Raw genomic sequence first — 16,277 nt, 5'->3', positions numbered from 1 at the left:
TTTGTATTTGGTCAGAATGTGACCTCTTACAGAGAAGAACAAATATTAATTTAATGTATGGTGCATGATTAACGTTTAAAGAACCATTAAATGAATCCAGAGACAGTGGCATATTTTTAATTTCATGATTGATGGATAATAGTTATTCTTGGGTGTTTTGGATTTCTAAAGCGTTAAGACATCCAGGTTCAATGAAATCATGATCTGACTATGTTTGGAGTTCACAGCGAGGTATGGCTGTATAGCAACGGAACTGGATTCCTCACAAACCAGCTTCAAAGAAAACCAGAACAAAAGCAGGAAGAAAGCAGAGTTTGATCAATAATAATGTCATCCTCAAATGTGAAGAGTTCTTGGTGTAACGTAGGAGGAGACCACTACATAAAACCATAAGTACTTTCTAAGAAAAACATATTGTATTAGAAGTATAATTTCTCCTGAGATCCAAAGCACCATCCCAAGGTTACACAGACCCTGGAGGGTTTTTAATAAACAAAAAGTGTCCTAGGATTTCCAGTCAAGACAGTGGAGTAGGTAAACTCTGCTCTCTTCCTCCCATGAACACATTAACATTTTACAAAATTATAGCAACAACCTTCACTGAGAACCACTTGAAGATTAGTCAACTAAACATGATTTCCTATAACTGAGGATATAAAGCAGCAGCCATGACAGACTGGTAGAGGGGTTGTGGATACAGATCAGGCAGGCCCCACACCCACAGTGTGGCAATTAAGAAACTGGAGGGAGCCCTGACTGGTGTGGCTCCATGGGTTGGGGGTCCTCTTGCAAGCTGAAAGTAGCTGGTTCAATTCCCAGTCAGGGCACATGCCTGGGTTGTGTGCCAGATCCCTGGTTGGAAGCATGCAAGAGGCAACCAATCAGTCTCTTCTTCTCTTTCTCCCTCCCTTTCCCTCTCTCTAAAAATACATAAATAAAATCTTTAAAAAAAAAGAAGCAGGAGTGCTATCTTGGCTGCAGAGGTTTCCCTTGAGGAGTGAGGGGTCCCAGCCCCACACTGAGCTCCCCAGCTTGGAGCTCCATAACATCTGGCTGTGTCCCAGAGAGATAAAGGGCTGTGGGACAGCAAGGCACTGCAGTTATTAAAGGGATCACCCACAGACAAAACTCACTTGCTCTAAGCCCCAGCACAAGGGAAGAAACTCTAAAAGCACCAAGGACATACTGGGAGAAACTAAGTTCACTAACTTCAGGCCAAGGGCTGGAGGGGTAGAGGTCAGAGCAATTCTCTCCAGGGACACAAGCCAGCTGGTCTAGTGCAGGCAAACACAAAATTTGAGCTTTCCATTAACCTGGCTAACACACTTTACCCTGTCCTAGTGAGTCCCTAAAATCCTACTCCACCTAACTCACCTGCCTGGCCTGGCTACCCACTTCTCCACCCAAGCAGTCTGACTTAGCTCATGTTCAGACTTTCCCCAAATCTCTAAAAGTTCCACAAAACCAAACAAGCAGTGACTGACCACAGCATGACCCATAGCTCCTCCTATATGGCTACAAGCCCAGTACAAGTAGTGATTGGTCTCAAGTTGCACAGCAGGTGACCTCAAACTTGGCATAAAAAGTAGCCAGACTTGGCCAGGAACATAGCTTCAACTAAGTGGCCACAAGCCCGGCAAAAGTGACAGCTGGTCTCAGCTCATATCATGGTGCCCATAAAGGGTCCCACACCTGGCAAAAGTGCTGCCAGCCTCAGTTTGCAGCAAAACCTCTCTCAAGCGCCTTCAAGCCCAGCAGAAGCAGCAACCAACTGCAGATTACTTTGGAGCTCCTACCAAGAAGTCCCCAAGCCAAGCACAAGGCAGTGGCTGACCTTGGCCTATACAAGAGCCCATCCCAAGAAGCTCCAGAACCAATATACCCAGTGGCTGGCCTCAGACCACACCAGAGAATCACCCAAACAACTCCACAAACAACACAACTGAAAGGCAAACTTGACTGGTATCGCAGAGCCACTAAGATGACTCTGGCTGTGAGGTTATCACCTGCATAACAGCTCATTTGCTGTGGGCATGACCAGACCTCATAGTCAGTCAGCCTGAGAGCCAACCCTACCCACTACAGCAATTGAGGCTCAACTACAACAGGAGGTCACACACAACCCATACAAGGGGCACCAGTTCAGGTGACCAGGGAGACTGTACCATTGATTCCTACGGGACACTTTCTATACAAGGCCACCTGGCCAAGACCAGGAGATGTAGCAGCTCTTGCGAATACATAGAAACAAACACAGGGAATCAGCTAAAATGAAGAGAGAAGGAAACATGTCCCAAAAGAAAGAATAGAACCAAACTCTGGAAAAAGAACTAAATGAATAAAAACAAGCAATCTAGCAGATACAAAGTGCAACACACTGCATATAAGAATGCTCGATGAACTTGGGGGAAGAACAGATGAACTTAGTGAGAATTTTAACAGAGAGACAGAAAACATAAAAAAGGAGATAGAACACATAAAAAAGAACCAGTCAGAAATGAAGAATAACTGAAATAAAGAATATATTAAGGGGAATAAATATCAGATTAGATGAAGCAGAGGATAAAATCAGCTATCTTGGAGACAAGGTAGCAGAAAATACATAATCTGAATAGCAAAAAGAAAAAAGAAATTAGGATAACTTAAGGGATCTCCGGGACAATGTCAAGTGTAACAAAATTTATATCATAGGAGTACCAGAAGGAGAAGAAAGAGAGAAAAAGATTGAAAACCTATGAAATAAACCACTCAGTGAAAGATAAATACCATGTGATCTCACTTACAAGAGGAATCTATGAACAAAATAAACTAATGAGCATAATAGAACCAGAGGCATAGGATCATGGAACAGACTGACAGCTATAAGTAGAGAGGGAAGAGGGAGGGACTGAAGGAAGGTGAAGGGATTAGTCAAAAGAAATATATGAAGGACACATAGACAGGGACAACAGTGTGGAAACTGAATATGGGAGCAGGGGTGGGCTGAGTGAAGGGGGTAAGGGAGAACATGTGTGACAACTGTAATAGCATAAACAATAAAAGGTAAAAAAAGAAATATTGACTGAAAACTTCTCTAACCTGGTAAAGGAAATAGACATACAAGTCCAGGAAGTATAGAGATCCTAAACAAGAAAAACCTAAATAAGCCTACATCAAGACACATCATAGTTAAATGCTAACGTTAAGAGAGAATCTTAAAAGCAGCAAGAGAAAAGTAGTTATATATGAGGAAGCTTTCATAAGACCATTCTCTGATTTCTCAACAGAAGCTTTGTAGGCCAGAGGGACTGCTATGAAATATTCAAAGTGATGAAAGGTAAATACTTATAACCAAGATTGTTCTACCCAGCAAGGTTATCATTTAGAACTGAAAGAGATATAAAGTTTCCCCAGACAAGAAAAAGCTAAAGGATTTTATCCCACCAAAACAGTATTACAAGAAATGTTAAAGGAATAGTCAAGATGGAGGAGAAACCTATGTGTCCATCAATATACAAGGGGGTACAGAGAGGTGGTGTGCATATACATGTGCATTGCAATATTTCTCAGCATGAAAAAGGATGAACTCTTACCACTTGTGACAATATGAATGAACTTAGAGGGTATTATGCTAAGTGAAATAAGTCAGAGAAAGACAAAAACAATATAATATTACTTATATGTGGAATATAAAAAACAAAATAAAGAAACGAAACAAAAATAAACTTAGATAAAAAGAGAAAATTGATGATAATCAGATAGGAAAGGGTTTGGGGAGATGGGTGAAAAGGTGAAGGGATAAAGAAGTCCAAAAAAAATTTTTTTAAGGGTAAATGTGTGGGTAAAATCGAATAAAGATTAATTATGAAAAAATAAATAAAAAATGTCTGGTGATGTTAAAAGGAAAGTATATATGTTGGGAAGGGGACAAAGTTAATTTAAATGTAAATTCTTTCTCTTCCACAATAATACTGAATTTGTTTTCTTTATATTCTGGTAAAATATTTGAAAATAAACTTCTCACTCAAAAGAAAAATAAAAGAAGTACAAATTGGCAGTTATACAAATAGTCAGGGGGATGTAAGTACAGCATAGGGAATATAGTCAATAATATTTTAATAACTATGTATGGCATCAGGTGGTTACTATGGTTATTGGAGTGGGCACTTTGTAACATATATAAATGTGTAATCATTATGTATATACATACCTGAAACTAATATAATATTGTATGTCAACTATAATTGAAAAATAAGGAAACAATTGTTCTAGAGCTGGATTTTAGAATTGGGCCTAGAGAGCACCACATTACTCTGCACACTGTAAAAAGAATTTGAAGTTTCTAGGCTCAAGCTAGGAGGCCCATCAGGAAAAATAAGACTGAGAAGGAAGAAAGACATGCCACCAAGAGGGAGAGCAAGTGACACCACTGTGCCTAGGTGGCCAAAGGACAAAGGTGATTGGTTCAGACAGGGTATTGGTTCACATAGGAATTTAGTTCTTTGATGCTTATGCTGTCATTATAGGTATGACCACCATACCTACTTGATTTTGTTGCTGGTGCTTTTTAAGTCCAAGAAAAAGATCTGAAGTTCTATACCTGAGTCAAAGTGGTGTACATCAGAGGCATCATGCAAGGAAGATGAAATAATGCTTAAATAAAACTGATCTGTGAGAGCAGGTACTCAGAGGTGGAAGTGACAGTGGAAATCTATGTCCTCCAGGGACTCAGAGAACTCTTAGAGAAGGCTGTGGCTGTGGTACGGGAGCATTGAGCCGCCTCAGTGTAAGGAGTAGGAATGCCCTAATAGACACATGAGTTTCATGTAAAAAAGAAAAGAAAAAAAAAAGGTGAATGCTAATTTGAACAACCAAAACTATACACCCTCCCTAAAAGCCTTCTGTTTGTTTCACATAACTTGTTCCCAAGGATTTGTGAGATGATTTGATTGTGGTGAGGGACATGCTGTCATGGGCAGAAAAATATGGGGTGAGCTCAACATAAAATCTGAGCACATCAGTTTTGATTATAGAAAACAGATCCTAAAGCTCTCCTGCACTAGAAATTTCCTGCTATTCTTCCTTCCTTTGCTTTACTAAGAAAGCTTTCTACTGCGATACTGCCACCCTTATATAGTTGATCATGTTTCCTGGGATCTCACCGTAGTCTCTAGAAATTTTCATTTTAGTACTGGTAAAATTTTAGAGAAATATGTCTTTAAATATATACTTTTCTACCCCTTTAGATTATAAGCTACTGGAGGGCAGGGAAGATGTCTTATTTATTTCTGCTTACTCCGAACTTATTTATATCTAACATCTAATAAATGTTTATTGAATAAATGCGTGAATAGTTATATGTACATATGCATAAATGAATCATAATGAGTGTCTATGTATTTAGAATTTATAATCTAAGTATTGCAAATTTTAACTTACTGAGTACCAGGGAGGGCTCAAAACAAACTAAAGCTTTTCAAATGTCAGAGGAATTTTGCTTGACTTCTTTGTAGGAGACTGTTTCAATTTGCACGTTTTAAACACATTTCATCTCCATGTCTTTTTTTCTAGAACTTCTGTAAACTCCCACCATCAACACTTCCCCCCAGCTTAACCAAACCAAACCAAAACAAACCAAAAACCTTTCTCTGAGAAACAAAAGAGGAAAAAGTGAAATTGGTCTACGTGCTTTCATGAGTTCTTATAATGAAGAATAACCTGGAAACACTTTCCCTTATAATCAGCTGAACCATTTTTCAGTCTACATAACCCACTCTCTAATTACAAGCTTGAAATATTGTTAGGAATAGAGCAAAATCCAAAGAACCAATTACACCCCAATCGGGGTTATTGGCAAGGCATTCAGCAGCTGCGGAGACGGAGGAGGAAGTTGCTAAACCACAAGGATGAAATCAGGTGATCGCTCGAGGGGTAGCTTAGCTTTCTCACTGCTGTTCTCCTAGAGGCTCCTTACCCGAATGGAAACAAAGGGTCTTTTGAAGAGATCAAACCAAATTGAAAACAGGACTCCATGTGTAAATCTGAGAGAAAACTAGACGCACCAATTTGCCTCTGCTCCCTCCCTTCTTCTGAGACCTGTTTTGGGAGCTGGCTAGTGTGAGCCAACTATTGTTGCTCTACAGTCAGCTAGAAAGTCTATTGTTGGAGAAAAAGCAGTTTCTGTGGGCGGGAGCTCTCACACCTTGTGGGCCTTGGGTTGGTACTGCACAGCAGAGGACCCTGACAAAAGGAAACTAGGTAGTTTCTGGCTCTTTTCAAAAAGGAGAATGCTTCTTTTGAACAAACAGAACTTTGTACCCTCTCTTAAATCTTTCTGTTTATTTTGAACAATTTGTTTCCAAGGATCTGTGGTATAATTTGATCTTGGCGAGGGAGGTGATGTCATGTGAGCGGGAAAAAAGCTTATATTAAAAAATCATTTTAAGACTGGAAATAAATGTAGGCTGGAAGACAGAAAGGCTGTGGCTTGGCGGCAAGGAGAAAATTGGCTGTGTTTGGTGAGAGGCATGTGACGTGTGAAATCCTGAGTCAGAGGGTCTGTTGTTTGGAATGGGAAGGCAAGGCCATTTGTGTAGATAGCAAGATCAGAGATTCACTGTGGCAGTCAGCAATGATTGCACCCCTGGGCAGGAGATGGCTGGAACCTCTAAACCTAAGGTCAGATGCACAGACATTCCTTCACTGTTTGTTTTGATAACTGGGGGCTACTGGGCACATCTAAGAACGGTATGACTAAATGGTCACTGCCCTGATATTATATAAAGCTTTCTAGATGCTTTTTACATGCCACATGCTAGAGGAGGCAACCTCACTTTGTCCTGGACAACTTCAATCTTGTAATACCCTCCACAATATTTCTTGATTTCTTTAGCTTTAATGATCATCTGTAGTGTGGTCACCTGCTGGTACATCTACCCCTGAACCAGTGGTTTTCAAATTTAGGGTGAATAGGAATTTCCAGGGTATCTTGTAGAATAATTTTTAAAAGGATAAATTTTGATTTAGTAAATCTGGGGTAGAGTTCAAGTGTCAACCTTCTAACAAGTTTCCAGGTGCTGCCTTTTACGGCCTTTTGAACACATTGTGAGCCACAAGTCACACGGCCTTAAATTATGGCCTTAAATTACCCCTGTTCACAGCCTCGTACTCTCTTGAGTTTTGGGTAGCTTTGCAGAGTCCAGGCTTTGGGTTCAGACCACATTGGTTTCTGCCTTTTACTAGCTGACTGAGTTTGGACAAGTTTGTTAACTTTTCTAACCTACTTTCTTCACCTATGATATGAGAATAAATATGGTTTTGTTAGGGTTATAAAAGAGTACTAACCTAAAATGGACTTACAGGGCAGGGTCTAGCAAAAAGTTGGTGCTTAGTATATATTAACTATTATCTCTAATGCCTCAAATACTTTTTGTCATCATAGCTCCTTTCGTTTTTTTCCCCTGTCCACGCCCTCATTTCTGTTGAATTTTAGAGAAACTCTCAGCTCATCCTACTGACCTCTATTCCCTTGAATCCTCCCAATTTCTCTAATCTATTGCTTCTCTTCTGGTCTCTCTTCCCTTTCCACCCACCTGTGTTCTCTGGTCAATCATGTAGACAATGCTTTCCATCCATTCACTCATTAAACAAATGTTTTCTGAGCACCTGCTACGTGCTAGGTATTGTGGTAAGCTCTAGGAGCATATCTGAATATATTCAGTGGTGGGCTGATAAATTTTAATGATGGCATAAACATGTATGTGTATATATGTTTTATATAAAACATCACTATAAAGACCTTATAACACACGATTTTCAATATTTATGTAAATTCCATAGAGCCAATTTCTTCTTGTTGGTTTTTTTTGGGGGTTTGGGGGGCTCAAACTCTTGTATCTTCAGCCAACCTATGGTTGCAACTGATGAATGAATGTTAGTTCACATACGAATGTTGCTTGATTTTAACCCACTCTGTCTCCTTCCCTTCCCCTCTCTCTAAAAAATAAATAAAATCTTTAAATATATGTAGAATGAAAACAATAAGATGTGTTGTAACTTTACTCTTTTGTTAATAATGTGAGCTGTTTTTTCACTGTTCTAGGTTTTGAATACTGAAAGATTAACACTTCAAGTTTTTATGGAATGGCTATAGCTTAATTTTTAAGGTTAATCTATATTATTAACATTTTCACCATCATTTTCTTAAGTATAGACAAGAAAATAAACAATATATCAAACCAACAACTAGTGTTTGCTAATATCTCTGATATAAATATTTTCACTATGGCTGATTTCAAGCTACCAAGGTAACATCACTGAACAAGGAGCTAGAAAGAGATGTGCAGTTAAGTAGCACATCAATAAATAACGTTCTCAGAGAAACAAGATGGCGGAGGAGTAAGTGGAAGCTACACTAACTTCCTCCCAGAACTAGTCTGGATTTACAACGCAATTTTGGAGAAATCATCTGGAATAACCAACCGAACACCAGCTGGAGAGAAGTCTTATAACCACGGAGAGACAGAAAAGGCCGCTACATCACAACGTGACCGGTAGGGAGTGTGGAGATGCGGAAGGGCTGGCTGGCGTCACACGGGTGGCAGCTGAAGGGACTGAGAAACAGCTCAGCAGCCGGGGGTTCCCCCTGAGAAGGGCAGGGTCTAAACCCCCAGCTGGGCTTCCCAGCCTACAGCAACAGAGTGGAAAGTAAAATAGTATCCAGCTGAGAAAAGCAAAAAGCCACAGGGTTTCTTGCTAGCCAGAGAGAAACAGCTGGAGAAAAAGAGCTCTTAAGTGGATCACATATGAAAATATTCTGCCCCCACTTACCCTGGGCACAAGCAGAGGGAAGACGGAGAGGACTGGAAATGCTTGGGGAGAGTTTGGTGTGGTGGCTTTGAGGGGAGAACTGGGGAAGCAGCCGGCCGGGTCCCAGTGCTGACTCATCCCCACACTGCAGGCAGACCATTCCCGGCCAAGTGGCGTCAGCCTGAGGGGAAGCAAAGGCCCTGCCTACAGGAATTAAGCTGCCACACCCACGGTCCTTAAACCTAATCACAGATTGAATAGATTAACAACTAAAGGAGTCAGACAAAGGCAGTAGATCCCTGGAAGTCTCCAACAGGCTGCCTAGGCCCAGACTGGTACAGGATCTGACGCCACCAGGGGCAGATCCAGGAAGTGCAGATCATTCTAAGAAGCACCAACAGCAATAGGAGTCACAAAAATGGGGAGACAGAGAAACAACCCCCCATTGAAAGGAAAGGTAGAGTCCCCAGAAAGAGTGCTAAATGAAACAGAGGGGAGCAAAATATCAGATATGGAATTGAAAGCATGGATTATGGAGAAGCTCAATGAGCCCAGCGGAAACTACAAAGAACTCCAGAAAAACTACAGTGAACTCCAGAAGAACTATAAGGAACTTACTGAGAATTATACCAGCATCAAAAAGGACATGGAAGCTATCAATAAGAGCCAGGAGGAAATGAAAAACACGATCTCTGAATTGAAGAACACAGTAGAAGGAATTAAAAACAGGCTAGAGGAAGCAGAAGATCGGATCAGCGAGCTGGAGGGCAATTCAGACAAAAACTCACAGACAGTGCAACAAAATGAAAAAGACTGAACAAGACTGAAGAGGCTCTAAGACAGCTGCAGGACAACATGAAACGTAGTAATATCCGTATCATAGGAATTCCAGAAGGAGAAGAAAAAGAGCAAGGAATAGAAAACCTCTTTGAAAAACTAATGACAGAAAACTTCCCTAACATGAGGAGAGAAAGAATCATGCAAGTCCAGGAAGCACAGAGGGTCCCAATGAAGATGAACCCCAACAGGCCCACCTCAAGACACATCATAATTAAAATGGCAACATTCAAAGACAAAGAGAGAATCCTAAAAGCAGCAAGAGAGAAACAACTAATAACATACAAGGGAGCTCCAATAAGGCTATCATCAGATTTCTCAGTAGAAACACTACAAGCCAGAGGGAATGGCAAAATATATTCCAAGTAATGAAAAACAAAGGCCTACAACCAAGAATACTCTACCCAGCAAGGCTCTCATTCAAAATGGAAGATGAAATAAGGAGTTTCCAAGACAAAAGAAGGCTAAAAGAATACATCTCCACCAAACCAGCATTGCAAGAGATGCTAAAGGGTCTGCTTTAAGAAGATGAAGAAACAGAGAGAGACAGAGAGGAACACAAGTACAAAGGGGGAAAACGACAATGAATAAGTACTGAAAGAAAGAAGGAACTTCTACCATTTGCAACAACATGATTGGAACTAGAGAGAATTATGCTTAGCAAAATAAGCCAGGCAACAAAAGAAAATTACCTTATGCTATCATCTGTTAAAGGAAACTAATGAACAACACAAACAAATGAGCAAAATTGAACCAGAGGTATGTAAACAAGGAATCGGCAGTAGCTTCTTAAGAGTCTATCTGCACTCTCCAGTGAAGCTGAAGCTACAGAGCCTCGAGAGACGATGGTGTAGCTTCTTAAGAGTCTATCTGCACCGCCGAGAATGGCTGTGCAGTCCGACTCGGGAGTGACACGGTATCTGTCTCCTCCCGTGTTGAATCGACATCTTGCGATGAAGCTACAGAGCCCGGGCAGGGTGATATGGAGGGTCTGCTGTTGCCCATGCAGCAGACCCCCCCTCTCTTCGCAGCTGAAGGATCCAAGGGAAAGACGGAGTCAATACAGCTTGGCTGTATTGTAAACAAGGAATAAACTAACAGTAACAAAGGGGGAGATGGGAGGGAGAGAAGGGGTAAGAAGGGGAAGGGTCTAGTCAAAGAACATGTATAAATGACCCATGGACATGGACAGCTGGGTGGAGACTGTGGAAGAAGGGGGGACAGGGTGCAGGGAAGCAAGAGGGGGAAAAAAGTGAGACAACTGTAATGGAAAAACAAACAAACAGAAAAATTTTTAGTGGGGGGAAAAATAAAAATATAAAGAATAGAAATGCAAGTTCAGTGAATATTAGAAGGACAAGGATTTTCCTTCACACTGTATATGTTTTCTCCCTATCTGATCCCTCCAGAATTTGGCATTCTAAAGAAGTAAGTAATGACCTAAGTTTCTTTGCATAAAACTAATAAGACCAGTTGTTAATAGAGGTTTTTTGTTTTTTGTTTTTTCTTTTTTAACTAAGACTTTGAATGGAATGTCATGCCTAAAGGAGACATGCTTGGGCTTTGGTTGTTACCAAAAAGCCCTGAGCAACTGGGACTGACTTTCAAAGGTAATATAAGTCCACGAGATAAAAGGCCTGGTACCTTGGATGGATGAGCGGTCCATAGCAATCTTTCCAGGGAAGGAACGAAGGTTGTTTTCCTGAAAGATGGCTAGAAGGGACCTTAAGGCACAATGGAAAACCAGGAGGACCTGGAAAAGACAGGTGTTTACAGGCAAGGCTGAATGCCAGGTATGTGGCTCAGCTTCTGTGCCCTGAAGGGCAGACTGAAGGTCACCCTAAATGTTCCTTGCGTAAGTTCCAGCAAAGCAGAACTAAAGATCATAAATGATCATTTGCTGCTCTTGTTGTGTTTATGCAAATGAACAGGATAAATTAAAAATGGACTTAATGCAGTCCCTTTAATGACAAGGAGGGTAATCTTAGGGAGAAAAATCACGATTCAAAGAAGATCACAATGCCCAGTGGTAGACTATAAAGTAGTGCAACTAATAGTCTTTAAAGTTTCTTTTCATTTAAAATTTGTTTTCATTTGAAAGTTAAACTATGTCTGTGGCATTATCAAAGATGTTTAATTTACAGGCAAGAAGAATGTCAAATGCCTTGCAACTGGATGTCCTTCCGATAAGACAGTCCTACAGATTTAGAGACTTGTATGTGGGTTATGTTACATAAATTAACATGTGTTTTCTGTTTTCAAAGGGCATAAGCCTACGATCTCATTACCTGAGTGATTGTCTGTACATATAGGCCTCACTTAATCCTGTCTGCCTTGCTGCCTCCTGAGACTCAATGGTTTGGCTGAACTAAGTGGCTGGGTTGGTGAAGAACGGGGTGGTCTGTGGGCTTCACTTTAAAACTGGTTTCTCTTTTCTATCCTAATGGCTTGGACAGAAAGAGCCCAGAGGCCTGAGAGGGGGGAAACCTAAAATATTTCCCTCAGTCCAAACTAAGTATAACGGGCAAAAGGGTTTTGGACAGGTGAGATGTACCTGGCATACCTTCCTCCAAAGAAGCCCTTCTTTTCCCTAATGTGGGACATTGAAAAATTAATACCTGTCTTTTGTCATCTAGTGGTTACGGATTGAATGATGTCCTTTAACCCTGTTGCCCCCAGAATACAACAAGGATGCCAGCCTGTTAAACCAAGCATGCCATTGTCCAGAGACAGCCAACCAACCTGGAGTCTGCACGATCCTTCCCCTTGTGCGAAGGCCACCCTCCCCTCCACACCCCCACTCTTATTAGGGATTTCTTGACCCAACGGTAGGTAGGACGACGACCATGTCCAGCTTGAAGCACCTAGAGGAGCTCGAGACCTTCGTCCATTGTCCTTTATAAGATTGTAAAGGGTCTTAAGTCTGAGAGGGAGGGATTGTTATTTTTTATTGTTAAAATATTTAACTAATTAATTATTTTTTTAAAAAGAAGAAGAAGAATATATGAAAGGGTGAGGCAGGAGAGCTTGTATGTATGACCCATGGGCATGGACTTGGGGAGGGGATTGTTGGGGAAGGGGGGTGCTGGGCGGAGGGGAGCAAAGGGGAAAAAATTGGAACTATTGTAACAATATAATCAATAAAATATACTTAATAAATAAATAAATAACGTTCCTACCACAGAGATACAATCAAGAAAATAATCTCAAGAGAACAGATAAGAGTAAACAGGAGTATAATAAATAGGAAGTGATGAGTTCTGATTATTACCTTTGAAATTACCATTTTTTAATTGTAAACTTGTAATTTTTAATATGGATGTTTAAGAGCTGGAGTGCAAACTTGCTGAATACTTAATAGGCACTCTCTAGTTTGTAGAAGTTGGCTCCCATACACCACTGACTTGTGAAATAGACCCAGTCACTGTCCTCATGGAGTTTATAGTCTAGAAATAGAAGCAGAGAAGTATATGCACATGGGAGTGATCAATAGGGTAGGCAGAAATTAGACTTCTGTGGCATTCACCCTCTGGTGTTATAACTGTGAATACGTTATGTTACATGGTAAAAAGACGTGGCTGATTTAACTGAGTTTATAAAGTAACTGACCTTAAGATAGAGAGGTTATCCTCGATTATCCAAGTGTACCTAGTGTCATCAAATGAACCCTTAAAACAGAAGAGGAAGGCAGAAGCAGAACCCAAAGAGATTCAAAGCACCAGAAGGACTTGATGCCCTACTGTTGGCTCAAAAAGGAAGGGGAAAAGGAAATGGGGACCACCGTCTTATAACCACAAGGACATGAATTCTGCTAAAAACCAGTAGGTCTGAAAGAGAAACCTCAACTCCTGAGGAGAACCACAGTCGTGACCAATACTTTGATTTTAGCCCAGTGAGACTTTAAGAAAATAATCCAGCCACACTATGCCGGATGTCTGTAGCAATTTGTTACACATAATAGAAAACTAATACAACCAGTAAAGAAAGGCTCAGAGTAATAGTTACTGAAGAAGAGCAGGGCAGGAATGTTCCAGCACTTTTGGGGATCAAGAGGTGTCTCAAATGAACACGAGGAAGAGAAATGAGAAATAAAGATGGAGATGAAGTGGGTCCCCCTCTTTTAGTCCACGTCCATTGGTTGTGCATATAGTTCTTCTCAAGCTCTTCCTATCTACTCCATCCCCTCCTACTATGCTTCTTAATTCCTGTACCATCTCCCTCCCTTGCTCCCTCCCCCCTCCCTGCTGACCTCCCCCCAGTATGTTCCCCATACCTATAGTTCTTTTTCCACTCTCATTACCTACTTAGTTTGCCTTTGTTTCGGTTCCCTAGCTTTTGTTGTTGGTTCTTATGATGCAGTTTTCATTTTAGTGTTCATAGTTTTGATCCTCCTTTTTCTAAACCAGTCCCTTTAACATCTCATATAATAGTGATTTGGATCTGATGAACTCTTTCAGTTTTATTTTGTCCTGGAAGCACTTTCTCTGCCCTTCTATTCTGAATGACAATTTCGCTGGATAGAGTATTTGTGGCTATAGGTTTTGGATTTTCATTACTTTGAATATTTCTTGCCAGTCCCTTCTTGCCTGCAGGGTCTCCCTTGAGAAGTCAGCTGATAGTCTAATTGGGACCCCTTTGTACATGATTCTTTTTCTTGCTGCTTCTAAGATTCTCTCTTTATCTTTAATTTTTGACAATTTGATTATAATGTGTCTTGAAGTGTTTCTCCCTGGGTCCAGTTTTTCTGGAACTCTCTGTGCTTCCTGGACCTGTAAGTCTAGTTCTTTCCCCAAGTTCGGGAAGTTCTGCTTCATTTCTTTTTCACATAATTTTTCAATTTCTAGTTCTTCTTCTTCACCCTCTGGCAATCCTATAATCTGTATGTTCGATCTCTTATAGCTGTCCCAGAGGTTTCTGAGCCTCTCTTCACATTCCTTACTTTCTGTTTCCTCTGCCTGCACAGTTTGACTGTTTGTTCCTTCCCTATGTTCCGGTTTGTTGATTTGATCTCTGGATTTTATTTCCTCACCACTTGTCTTGTATGTGTTTTCGTTCTTTTCAGTATGAGTGGCTTTCAATCCTTTCCTGTCTTGTTCCAAATCTTTTGTTAATTCTGTAAGCCGCCTAATGACTATAGCCCTGAATTGAGCCTCTGAAAGGTTTCTTATTTGTTCGTCTGTCAGATTCTTCATCTGCTGCCTGGTGAGCTGCGTCACCAGGATTTCTATAGTTGTCTGCCTCATTTTGACAGATTTGCGTTTTGCTTTGCTTCTTGGGCCGGCTATAGGGGGCAGAGCCCATTACTCATCACAACCTGGTGACCGGTGGCAATCCGCTATCTTTTTTGCCGCACTTTGGCACTTTGTTGTCACTACCCAGCTACCACTGGCGATCCGCTTTTTCGCTGCACTGTGGCGCTTTGTCGTCACTACCTGGCGACCGGTGGCAATCTGCAACCTTTTTCGCAGCGCTGTGGTGCTTTGTGTGGGGGTGGGGGTCCAAGATGGATTCCTGCCATTATTCTCTGCTGGGAGACTGGGATCCGTCCTCCCGCCCTCTGGGCCTCACTGTCCAAGGCAATGCGGGGGCTGCTTTTCTCAGCGTTGGGGTCACGAGCTGCTGGTGCTCGACTGCAGCTGGGATTGCTCCCCCTGCTACTGTCCCCACTGCTACCGCAAACAGCACTGCCCGATTTTGCCCTTCCTACCCATCCAACAAGCACCGCTGGTTTATAACTTCATACATTGGGCTTCCATGTAGTTTTATTTTCTGGAATTTCTAGTTATCTTTTGTTTTGAGGTAGTTGTATTCCTTTCTAGTTGTAGAGGGAGATCGAGCGTGTCAGTCTAAGCCTCCATCTTGGCTGGGAGTCTCCATGAAGAGCCTCTTAAGCCAGGAGAATATTTTGAACATCTTCCCAAGAGCAGAGGGAACCAATAAATTATTTAACGTGACCAGTACCCATTTGCGAAGAATGGATGAAAGTGGAGTACATTAGAAGCAGGCAGATCAATTACGAGGTTTTCCCCAGAGAACAGGCAAGCATGGTGAGCATGGAGAAAAGCTGATTGAGGATGCTTGTCCCTGGATACTGACTATCTTCTACTTGTACTTTCTCATTTATATCCTCAGTTCAGTTCCACAATTACTTATTGAGTGTCAGCTATGTGCCAGGTACCATGGCAAGCAGCTTCAAGCTCTCAGACCTCAGTAGGGACCTTGTTGCTGCCCTTTCCTTTTTAGAAGTTATGTGGACTAAGATACAGTTACAGATTCCCAAAACTAGTTCTGCCAGTTATTAAGTGCACATCCGAGGGCTAGTCACTTAACCTTCCTGACCTGTAAATAACTGTTACATACTTCAGAAGGCTACTGTGAGAATCAATAGAAAGTATATAAGAACTTTAAAAGTCACAAATGCTCTGTTCAGTGATTTATTTTCTTCTCTTTTATCTCCTTACCTTCTATATGCTCCAGTTCTTCTCATATTCTTTCTTCTCTTGTTAACTTCCTTTATTAAATTTATTTAACAAATAATTCTTGAGAGCCTATTATATACTGTTATCTCATCTAAATGTCTCTATATCTATTTTACACACACATATACACACAGTTCCTATTCCTCATGGAGCTTACTCTCTGAACACTTAGAG

Source organism: Furipterus horrens, unplaced genomic scaffold, assembly GCF_987537825.1.
Source record: "Furipterus horrens unplaced genomic scaffold, mFurHor1.1.pri manual_scaffold_2, whole genome shotgun sequence".
Classification (NCBI taxonomy): domain Eukaryota; kingdom Metazoa; phylum Chordata; class Mammalia; order Chiroptera; family Furipteridae; genus Furipterus; species Furipterus horrens.
This window is presented reverse-complemented; position numbering follows the sequence as displayed.